This window comes from Physeter macrocephalus, chromosome 18 (assembly GCF_002837175.3).
Source record: "Physeter macrocephalus isolate SW-GA chromosome 18, ASM283717v5, whole genome shotgun sequence".
NCBI classification, from domain to species: Eukaryota; Metazoa; Chordata; class Mammalia; order Artiodactyla; family Physeteridae; genus Physeter; species Physeter macrocephalus.
Window position 1 is genome coordinate 4,188,874 of NC_041231.1, and position 9,926 is coordinate 4,198,799.

Consider the following 9,926-nt stretch of genomic DNA (forward strand, 5'->3'; position numbering starts at 1 on the left):
GTGTTCCGCAACGGGAGAGGCCACAACAGTGAGAGGCCTGTGTACCGCAAAAAAAAAAAAAAAAGTCAAACCATTATTCTCAGCTAAGAAGAATATTTTCAGACATTAATTAAATGTTACAGATTCGTTAGATAAAATATCGTGACCTACTAGAGAATGGAAAAAGGAAAGCTTCGATAAATTAACTCATCTTCCACAGTAAGAAGTTAATAAATAATGACTAAATGGGGAAAAACACCCATGAATGGTATGTAATTTAGAATAATCACATTTTTTAAAGTAAATATTAGAAGAGATGGATAAAAATGAAAATAATTGACTCCGAGGTTAGGAATGGGGGAATGAGGTGAGGGTCAAGTGTTTTATAATTAACTTCTTAAATTACATTCTTGATTTTCATTTTTTTCATTTTTTTAAACATTTAATTGAGGACAAGAAAATAGCAAAAATGAATATAATTCGGAAGACCTGCCCAAGCCCTTACTGTAACCCAAGCCCTTACTGTAACCCTAGCCCTCTCCTCGCCATTCCAAGATGAACGAGCCCCAAACCCGCTGGCCCTGATCTTGGCCCCTCAGAAGATGTGGTCCCGCCAGGGCCACCGCTCCAACAGCCACCCTCCCCACGCTCCACCGCAGGGAGCCCAAGGGCCCGTCCTTTCAGCTCACTCACTACATCAGGTAAGCAAACTCTGAACCCCACTGCCCCGCCCCCAGGGCTTACGACCCACTCTCTCTCTGTCCCCCTCCCCGTCCTCACGGCCTCTTACCAGCCTCAATCCCATCACATAAACCAAGCCCCGACCCTCCTTCTCCATCTAAACACTTGCTGGCCAAACCCGCCCCCTGCTGAATCCAATTCATGGTAAACTGGCAGGTGAGCCTGGAGATCTAAGCGTGCCTGGTGACACATCCCCAGCTCTGCTGGGCTGGCCTCACATGTGAAGCCCAGGGAGGCCCTGCCAGCTCTTCCCAGGGGCCCCCTCACAGCTTCTCCTCCAACACCTCCTCGCTCCCCCATCACTGGTGGCTGGGGCGCCTGTTCCCTCAGCAGCACCACCTCCCCCTGCACCTCTGCCCCTCCACTTTCCCCCTGGCCCTTGTCATTCCCACCAGCCAACAAACACGGTCCACCTCCCACCTCCTAGCAGGTCCTCACCTTTCTCACATGGCTCAGAGCCTCCTAGCCACCTCCCCTGCTCTTCTCGGCCCAGCAGTCAGGAGTCCTCCCCAGAGCTAAGGCCCGCCTCTGCTCACCCGGCACTGGCTCAGCCTGTCACACAGGGTGAAGCCAGAGTTCTCCTAACCGGCTCCGAGGTCCCCACCACGCGCCTCTGAAGTCCAGCCCCTGTGGCCTCCCCACCTGCCCACCAGCACTCCAGGGACACCTGACCCCCAGCTTCCCTATCTGAATTGCAACCCCCTTTTATTTTTCCCTTTGTTTTCCCCTTAATATAGTATGTGATACACTGTACGTTATGCTTAGTTATTTTATGTCTACCTCACCAGAACGTAAGCCACATGGGAGCACTCTTACCTGTTTTTTTGCTCACCGTGTAAGATAGGAACCCAGTAATTTGCTGAGCAAATGAATTAATCTTAAAAAAGCGTTCCTGACCCTGCTGTGATAGAAAGAATGCCCCCCCAAAGACACCCACACCCCAATACCAGGATCCCGTGAGTTACCCTCCAGGGCAGAAGGAACTCTGCAGATGTCACTAAGCCTGGGAATGACCCAGGCCCTGCAAGCAGCCCAGTCTAATCGCAAGAGCCCTCCGAGCAGAGGCTCTCCCCGCCGGAGGGAGAGGTCAGGGAGGTCCAAATCTGGAGAGGGACTCGCCCGAGGGGTCCGGGGAGGGGCCGCGAGAGGAGGAATGTGGGGACCGAGTGGAAGCAGCGTCACCCACAGAGTCTCCAGAAGGGACCCTGGTTTCAGCCTGGGAGACAGGCAGAGTACCCTGCTGCCAGGCCGTGCCCACTTCTTTTTTTTTTTGCGGTACGCAGGCCTCTCACTGTTGTGGCCTCTCCCGTTGTGGAGCACAGGCTCCAGACGCGCAGGCTCAGCAGCCATGGCTCACGGGCCCAGCCGCTCCGCGGCGCGTGGGATCTTCCCGGACCGGGGCACGAACCCGTGTCCCCTGCATCGGCAGGCGGGCTCTCAACCACTGCGCCACCAGGGAAGCCCCGTGCCCACTTCTGATCCACACAACACGAGATGTTACAGGAGTACTGCTGAACAGTGCTAAAAGCATGCTCCTGTATCAGGGCAGCAACAGGGGCCAACCTGCCCTCTACCCTCTGCGTCACCACCTCTTTACAGCAAAGCTCCGAGAGAGCTGAGACTCTCGTTTCCCAATTCTTCTCTTGTAAACCACCCCGTCAGGCTCAGCCCTGCTCAGTCCTCTCCTGTGACCCACCTGACCAGCCCTCCTCACTGGCCCAGGCTGCCCTGCTGCTTAGGGCTGGCACGTCGGGAGCTCTGGCCATCCACCTGGAGAGCTGGCCCAGCACTGTGGTTCAGAGGAAACACCTGAAGCCCAGCAGCCTGGGTCTGGATCTTCGCTCAACCACTCCAGAGACAGGGCCTTGGGCTCCTGGACCTCAGCCCCCTCCTCCATAAAACAGGAAGAAACTTAGCGCCTGCTATACAGTATAGCATGAAGGTCAGATGTGTAAACAAAGGTAAAGTGTTTGTGATGATTTCCATCCCCTCGGTCAGCTTCCCAGGTCAGCTTCCCAGTCTCCTGGTATCAAAAGCCACCTATAAACAATGCAGCCGGGGCTTCCCTGGTGGCGCAGTGGTTGAGAGTCCGCCTGCCGATGCAGGGGACACGGGTTCGTGCCCCGGTCCGGGAAGATCCCACGTGCCGTGGAGCGGCTGGGCCCGTGAGCCATGGCCGCTGAGCCTGCGCGTCCGGAGCCGGTGCTCCGCAACGGGAGAGGCCACAGCAGTGAGAGGCCCGCGTATCGCAAAAAAAAAAAAAAAAAAAAGAAGAAGAAGAAAAAAAAAAAACAATGCAGCCGTAGTCTTACCTCTAGCCCAGACCTTGCCTCTGAATTCCAGTCTTGGCTGTCTAACTTCCCAAAACCTACTGGCCAGAAACAGGGATAGGATTTACCCTCCCACCTTAGGCAACTAAAAACCTGAACAAAATTATATGAAACAATAGTTTTCAGACACTGGACAACAGACTACGGAAAACAGCGGTCACTGAGAGTCAGGAAACAAACAAGAGGAGCCTTACAACTGCCCGGCTCACTGCCTAGGGACAGGGGACCCAAATGGAGCCCAGAGGTGTCACTGAAGTGAGGAGACAGGCACAGGCTAGAATGCACATTCTTGTGAGAGCAGACAGACAAAATAAACGAGAAAAACCCATCCTATCATTTATTCTGTCTGTCTACTCTCACAAGAATTTAAGTTTCTGAAAGCACAGGGATTCTGTCCGTTTGGTTAAGCACTGAATCCCCGGTGCCTAGAATAATGCCCGCACACAATGAGCACCCAAAAGATTTCTCAAATGAATGAATGAATTAAACAATTATGTCAAAAAATAGAATCCAGAAAAATAAAGAAATAAATTTTGAAATATACACCTTCAAAACACCCTTCACTCTTGGGGTTGTATCAAAATTATAGCAAAACAACAAGAACATAGTATGAAAAACAATGTTTCCTTGGCTACTTATAAAGCAGATTTATATTAGATCTACAGCAAATGCTACATCAGAGAACGCACATCAGACAGACATCAGCTCCAACAAAAGAGCATCTCCTCCCTCTGTGACCAGCTTTCCCGTAAGACAGTTCAGGAAGCCATAGACGCAAGGGACCTACGGCCCCACCCCATGGACAACAACCTCAGAAAAGCCAAGCCTCGGGAACTGAACACTCAGCACCGACGGACCCTCAGACAATCACCCTCCCACCTCCCTCTTCCTCCACGTTCTCAGTGCTGAGAAAGCTGGCTGTGCTACTCCAGGCAAGGACGACTCAAACTGTAGTCAAGTAATGAGGCGACAGAGGTTTGAACCCGGGAATGAACTGGACAGAAGCTGCAAGCTAACTGACAGAAGTCCCTGAGACTGTGAGAAATGTGCTCCAGGGAAGGAGGGCTTATGCAGACTACTTGGCCCAAGTCAGCACGCGCTCCATCCCAGGAGACTCTAGCTCTCACAGGCACAGTGAGGTTCAAAAGAAGGTTCTGGGGCTTCCCTGGTGGCGCAGTGGTTGAGAGTCCGCCTGCCAATGCAGGGGACGCGGGTTCGTGCCCCAGTCCGGGAGGATCCCACATGCCGCGGAGCGGCTGGGCCCGTGAGCCATGGCTGCTGAGCCTGTGCGTCCAGAGCCTGTGCTCCGCAACGGGAGAGGCCATAACAGTGAGAGGCCCGCGTACCGCAAAAAAAAAAAAAAAAAAAAAAGAAGGTTCTGATCTGGTTGTACTGTACAAGACTCCCTCCCCCCAAAAAGCTACTGAACTGTATTTTTCAATAGCAATAAATGCAATCCAAAAGTATTCCAAAATACTCATTTTCTTGCTCTATTTTTCCTACTGTGCTTTAAAAAACTATTCAACATCAACATAGTGCCCTCTTTCAATGCTGCTCAAACTGCAATAGAAACACGGAACTGCGCTCTCAACCCCATCACACAAAGGAAGGCCGGCCACAGAAAAGCAAAGCACAAATCCCCACAGCACCGCCCGCGCTACGGAGCTCAAGGTGTTCTAAGTACACGAAACAACTAACCCTCAGAACAACCTTCTGTTGCCATCAGAAAGGATTTTAAAGGAAAAAAAAAAACAGACCTTGCAATGCAAAATACAAGCCAAGCAACCCAATTTGGATTCTGGTCTCCACACTTTTAAGCAATTCTGCAGATGGGGGTAGGTGAAAAGAACCGCACACGGGAAACATCCCGAATACAAGGAGAGGGCTGAACGCAAAACCACTGCAAGTCTCACTGGGGTTTTTTTGTTTGTCTGTTTGTTTTGGCCGCGCTGCATGGCTTGCAGGATCTTAGTTCCCCGACCAGGGATCAAACCTGGGCCCTCGGCAGTGAAAGCACTGGACCGCCAGGGAATTCCCTCACTGGGTTTAAATGTCGAGCAAAATGAAGACTCCAGGCTGTCTAGGGCCACAATTTGCAAAAGTGAGAAAGAAAAAGGGGCAGAATCAGGATCTGACCCAAACCACTGGCCAGAAGTTTCTGCCTTAATGAACACATCCAGCAGTCAGCCAGCCACTCCCTGTTTCCTGAGGTACCAGGTGGCTAAGGGAGCTACACGGGGCCAGAACCGCGCCAGGGAAGAGGGCGTCAGCCTCCCTGCAAAGGGGTTCCTCTCGTTCTTGGGCACAGGGCAGCTGCAGGCACATCACTGCCCTCCTTAAATCCGTAGCACCCCGACTCACACAAACTGCAAGGGCCAGACCACGGGCCCACCCCACAGCTGTGTGTCTCCCGCCGTCCCCGCTGGCGGCTCCCACAGAAGCCTCGGTGGCCCCACTTCCCTCGCTCTCATCTAGGTGGTTGCAAGCCCTGGCCCTCCTCCGCTGCCGACAGTGCTGCGCAGAGGCTGTGCCCCGTGGGCAGTGAGAGCGCCTGGGGCTAGGCTGGGCCTCGCCTCTCCCTTGCTGGCACCCCACAGCGCCATCCCCATACCCTTCTAGGTCCTCTTCCCAAGTCGGTCTCCAAGGCACCGTTTTAAAACAGGGCCGCTTCCTGCTTACATGTTCTTTATTCGACGCACCTTGGCTGAACCCTTACAACACTCTCTCCAGCACAGAGGGCGAGAGCTGATCTCTTCACACACGAGGGAATGCCCACTGGAACCTATCCTGCAATTCTCCTAATAAAATGACACGTTTCAACTGTGTCAACCTTCACACCAAAGTCAGGAAGATTCTGAAGAGGGAAAACGCCAAAATCGGTAAATACAGTTTTGTAATCCGACACTTCAGGAGTCACATGGCCTAGTGGAAATTGCTCATTTCTGTTTTCCAGTGAGTATCATCCCGTTTACCGTGCTGAGCTGGCAGCGAAGTCATTTAACTTACTCCACGCTGCAGCCGCCAGAGGCTGACAGAAGCCATTGACATTCAAGCTCCCAATGCGGCGTCCGTGTCCAACGCCAGTGCTGACCAGAGGGAGGGGCAGGACGGGAGGGGTGCGTGCCTGTTGCAGGAGTCCTGAGCACAGGAGGTGCTCGATACACATGGACGTGCTGGTGGGAACTCACCTCCCACCCTGTCTGTCTGTCTGTCTGCAAGCACCTCAGGAGACCAGGGCTGCATGCTCCATTTCTCAGAAACCCAGCAGCATTTCCACAACAAGCCCAGATGCCACCCATTATCCAAAACCTGAGGCCCACCTTGTCCCAGAACTCAGAACCGCTCAGCCTTTCGGAGGAAGCACAGCATGTGACCGTGGGCCCCCAGGGCGTCCGGGAGGCCAGCTCACAGGAAAGGGACCACACAGCTTCGCGGCAGCACAGCGCCAGACAAGTCTGCCACAGACTCACAAAAAGACTTTCCATCCTTGGCGGCTTAGAAGTTTTGAACTCTGAGCTCTGGGAGGCCGGCCTTGCGCCCGAGAACCTGCAAGTGACATTCAAGGAACACAGAGCCCCTCCTGCTCGGAGCTCCAGCCAGAGCCCCTCTCTCTGGTCACAGTAATGCAAAACGCCTTTTCCCATGGCACTCCTGAATCTTACCCTCGGGTCTGACTCTATTCGATTTTTTTAAAGCCCAGAAATGCCTTTTAATCCCACAAAGACAGCCTTTCCAATAATTCCGCAACTACAAAATCCTGACACGTGTCGGTGCCAAAAAAAACAGAGCGAAAATCATTTTAAGAGGAAAGAAAAGTAATGCTGAGTATGTGGCATGAGAACACTTAACACCAGGACACCTCAACGTCTCGTAAGAGAAGCAGTGTGGCCCCCCCACCCCTTCAGGAGAGCCAGAAGGGAAACACAGGGACGAATACACAGGTATTTCCCAGAAGCAGCAACCACCAGCCTTGGCAGAAACATTCAACCAGACCAAAGCCTTCCTTCCTCCTCCAGCCTGGTGGTCCGTCCCTCCCTCCCAGGAGCCTCGTCACATACTTCCTAAATCGGTTGCTAAGGAATGTAAATTATGCAGAAGAGTGCAAAAGAAAATATGCAAGAAGAGCAATTTTTTCAAAAAGTCAGCATTTTTTAAATGTACAGACAAGAGTAAAATGAAGTTTTTTTTTTTTTTTTGGCTGCGTTGGGTCTTCGTTGCTGTACGTGGGCTTTCTCTAGTTGCGGTGAGCGGAGGCTACTCTTCCGTTGTGGTGCGCGGGCTTCTCACTGTGGTGGCTGCTCTTGCTGCGGAGCACGGGCTCTAGGCGCATGGGCTTCAGTAGTTGCAGCACACAGGCTCGGCAGTTGTGGCTCGCGGGCTTAGTTACTCCGCGGCACGTGGGATCTTCCCGGACCAGGGCTCGAACCCGTGTCCCCTGCATTGGCAGGCGGATTCTTAACCACTGTGCCACCAGGAAAGCCCCCGAGTTAATTTTTGGGGCACTGAATTGGTCCACTACCTGAGCCACAAAGCTCCACGGAACACGAGGACACAGGCACCTCTCCAATCCTGGAGCACAATCGCTACCACCAGCGCAAAGAGGCGCAGCACTCCAAGCCCATCCACTGTAGCGGATCCCAAAGTGAAGCACAACCCGAGGCAGAGCTCGCTCCTAAGGGGGACATTTAAGGGACTACGTTGTGCAGAAAGGGAAAAGGGAGCTGCGATTTTAGAGCTGAAACGCTTCAGTGATACTTCAGCTCCAAATCCACCCATCCGTGTCAGTGGAGGAGACCGAGCTCCGTGGCCGTGGCCCCGGCTGCCCTCTCCCCACAGAGCCCGGCCACCTGGCTCACCCTCACGACAGGAAAGCAGAGCCGGCCAGGCAGGGGGCAGCAGGGACCCCTCTCCCTGCTACTACGGGCTCGGCTCGGGGTGGCTCCAACCAGGACCCCTGTCCGATCCCGTCTCCCAGTCAGACCTGCTCCTCCCCCCCGCTGTGTGCACGCCGCCCGGCCTCGCCCCGCGATGCCCTTCAGCCAGCGCAGGCCCCAGATGGGCGCTGTCTCCTCATCCGCTGGGTGTCGTCTCACGCCAGACACTGCCAGCTGCGGGGAGTGATGTGGGGCCAGACAGACGTGGCCCCCTCCCCGTGGGGCTTCCACTGCGCGGGTGGGGGGGGGGCCCACGGGGCCACGAACTGCTGACGCTGCTGTGAGGGGAGAGGAGAGCGCCGCGGCCGATGCGGGGTAACAGGACGGCGAGGAAAGCTGGCTCTGAGGAGGGGCCGTATTAAACAGAGCCCCGCTGCCCCCCATCCCCGCCCTCCGAAGGATTAGGCGCATCTTCTTCTTACAGAAGCTCCGTCAAGGAAGACACTATCTTATTCACGGGTCTACACCAGGGGCTCGGGCTGGGCGTGGGGGGGCAGGGGTTGTGCCTGCAGGGTAACAGCTGGAAACATTTCTAGTTGTCACAACTGAAGCATTTAGACAGTAGAGACCAGGGATGCTGCAAAGCACAGGACAGCACCGCACAACAAGTGATCAGCCCCAAATGCCACCGTGCGGGGTGGAGAAAGTCTGTCTACACTCAGTCAACAGCCAAGTCTCCGCTATGTGGCAGACCCAGCACAGAACACATCTAGTTCGTAGATGATCACTTGTCCGAGAAAATGGGTTTCAATCTCAATGATCTACCTGCCCAACGCAATCTTCTTCCAAAATGGAAGGACAGACGTGATGGCTAATTTAAGGTGGCTAAGCTTTGGCCCAAGGGGTCTCCTGAAGCAGTAGCACACCCACACTTAGCTTTCCAAGACGCATTACAATTACGAATATTACTGTCTATGAAATCACATTACACAGCCAAGAAAGAGAGAAAGGATACTGCCCAACTTGTAAAAGCACAGACCTCAGGGTGTGTTTCCACACCGATTTCTTGCAGAAAAAGGGAAGGGACATAAAATCTAACCTTCCACAGTCTGGGTCCTCCATCCCAGTCTAAGGAGGTGACGGGATCAAGGGAGGGTTCAGGACAACAGTATTTACCAGTAGATGAAGTCACAAGCATTCTTTAAAATATACCTAAACCTCAGGTGCTGAAATCCACAAACGTCTGGTGGATTACAAACAAGAAATAAAACCAGACCGGAAACTGGCTTTGTGTCTCTTTTTTTAATTAGCTAAAGGGGACATCTACCTGAAAAGCCACAGGAGTTTCTGCGCACCAAAGTCAAATGTATCGGTGGACCAACAGTGCACCCACCGGCCTCCCGGCCGTTGCACTTTTTGGGGTGGATTTTTCCACTCCGAGGGGACACATGTCGCTAAGAACCCTGTCCCTGATGGAAGACAGACGGCAGAGCAGCAGTTCCCCTAAGCTATCCCAACCCCCCACCGCCCGGTGTCCAGATTCCCTCGGGAACGAGTCATTTTAATCAGGGCCTAATAAGCCGCCAGAACCCGGGTCAAAGAGCTGCTTCCCCGGCAAGACGCGAGTTTCGCTAGTCCCACTCCCAGGGAAAAGCCACGCTGTTTTGGAAAACGCTGGGTTAAATGCTCCATTGCTAGAAAGACGGGCTGACTGCTCTAGATGACATCATGCCAGGGAGGGGCGCCTTCGCCAGAAGCCCCTCAGCGGTGCCACAGACCCGGCGCGGCTGCGGAACGCCGCCCTCACCCCCGCACCCCTGACCCCGCACCCCGACCCCGCCCCCACGCCAGGTCCTCACCTCGCTCCCCACCCACCCCCCGCCCGCCAGGTCCGCGCCCCGGACCCCAGCCCCCAACCCCCGGACCCCCGCCCGCCCGGGCCGTGCCCCGGGCCCCCGCCCTCCACCCCCGGGCCCCCCCCCCCCCGGGCCCCGCCCCCGGC

The 9,926-nt window shown here is 54.3% G+C and overlaps 1 protein-coding gene across 1 annotated transcript in view; it reads right to left on the reverse strand.

The window, feature by feature from the left end:
• AP2A2 (adaptor related protein complex 2 subunit alpha 2) overlaps positions 1–9,926 on the reverse strand; it is a 67,377-nt gene that overhangs the window by 57,002 nt on the left and 449 nt on the right. The window lies entirely within an intron of this gene.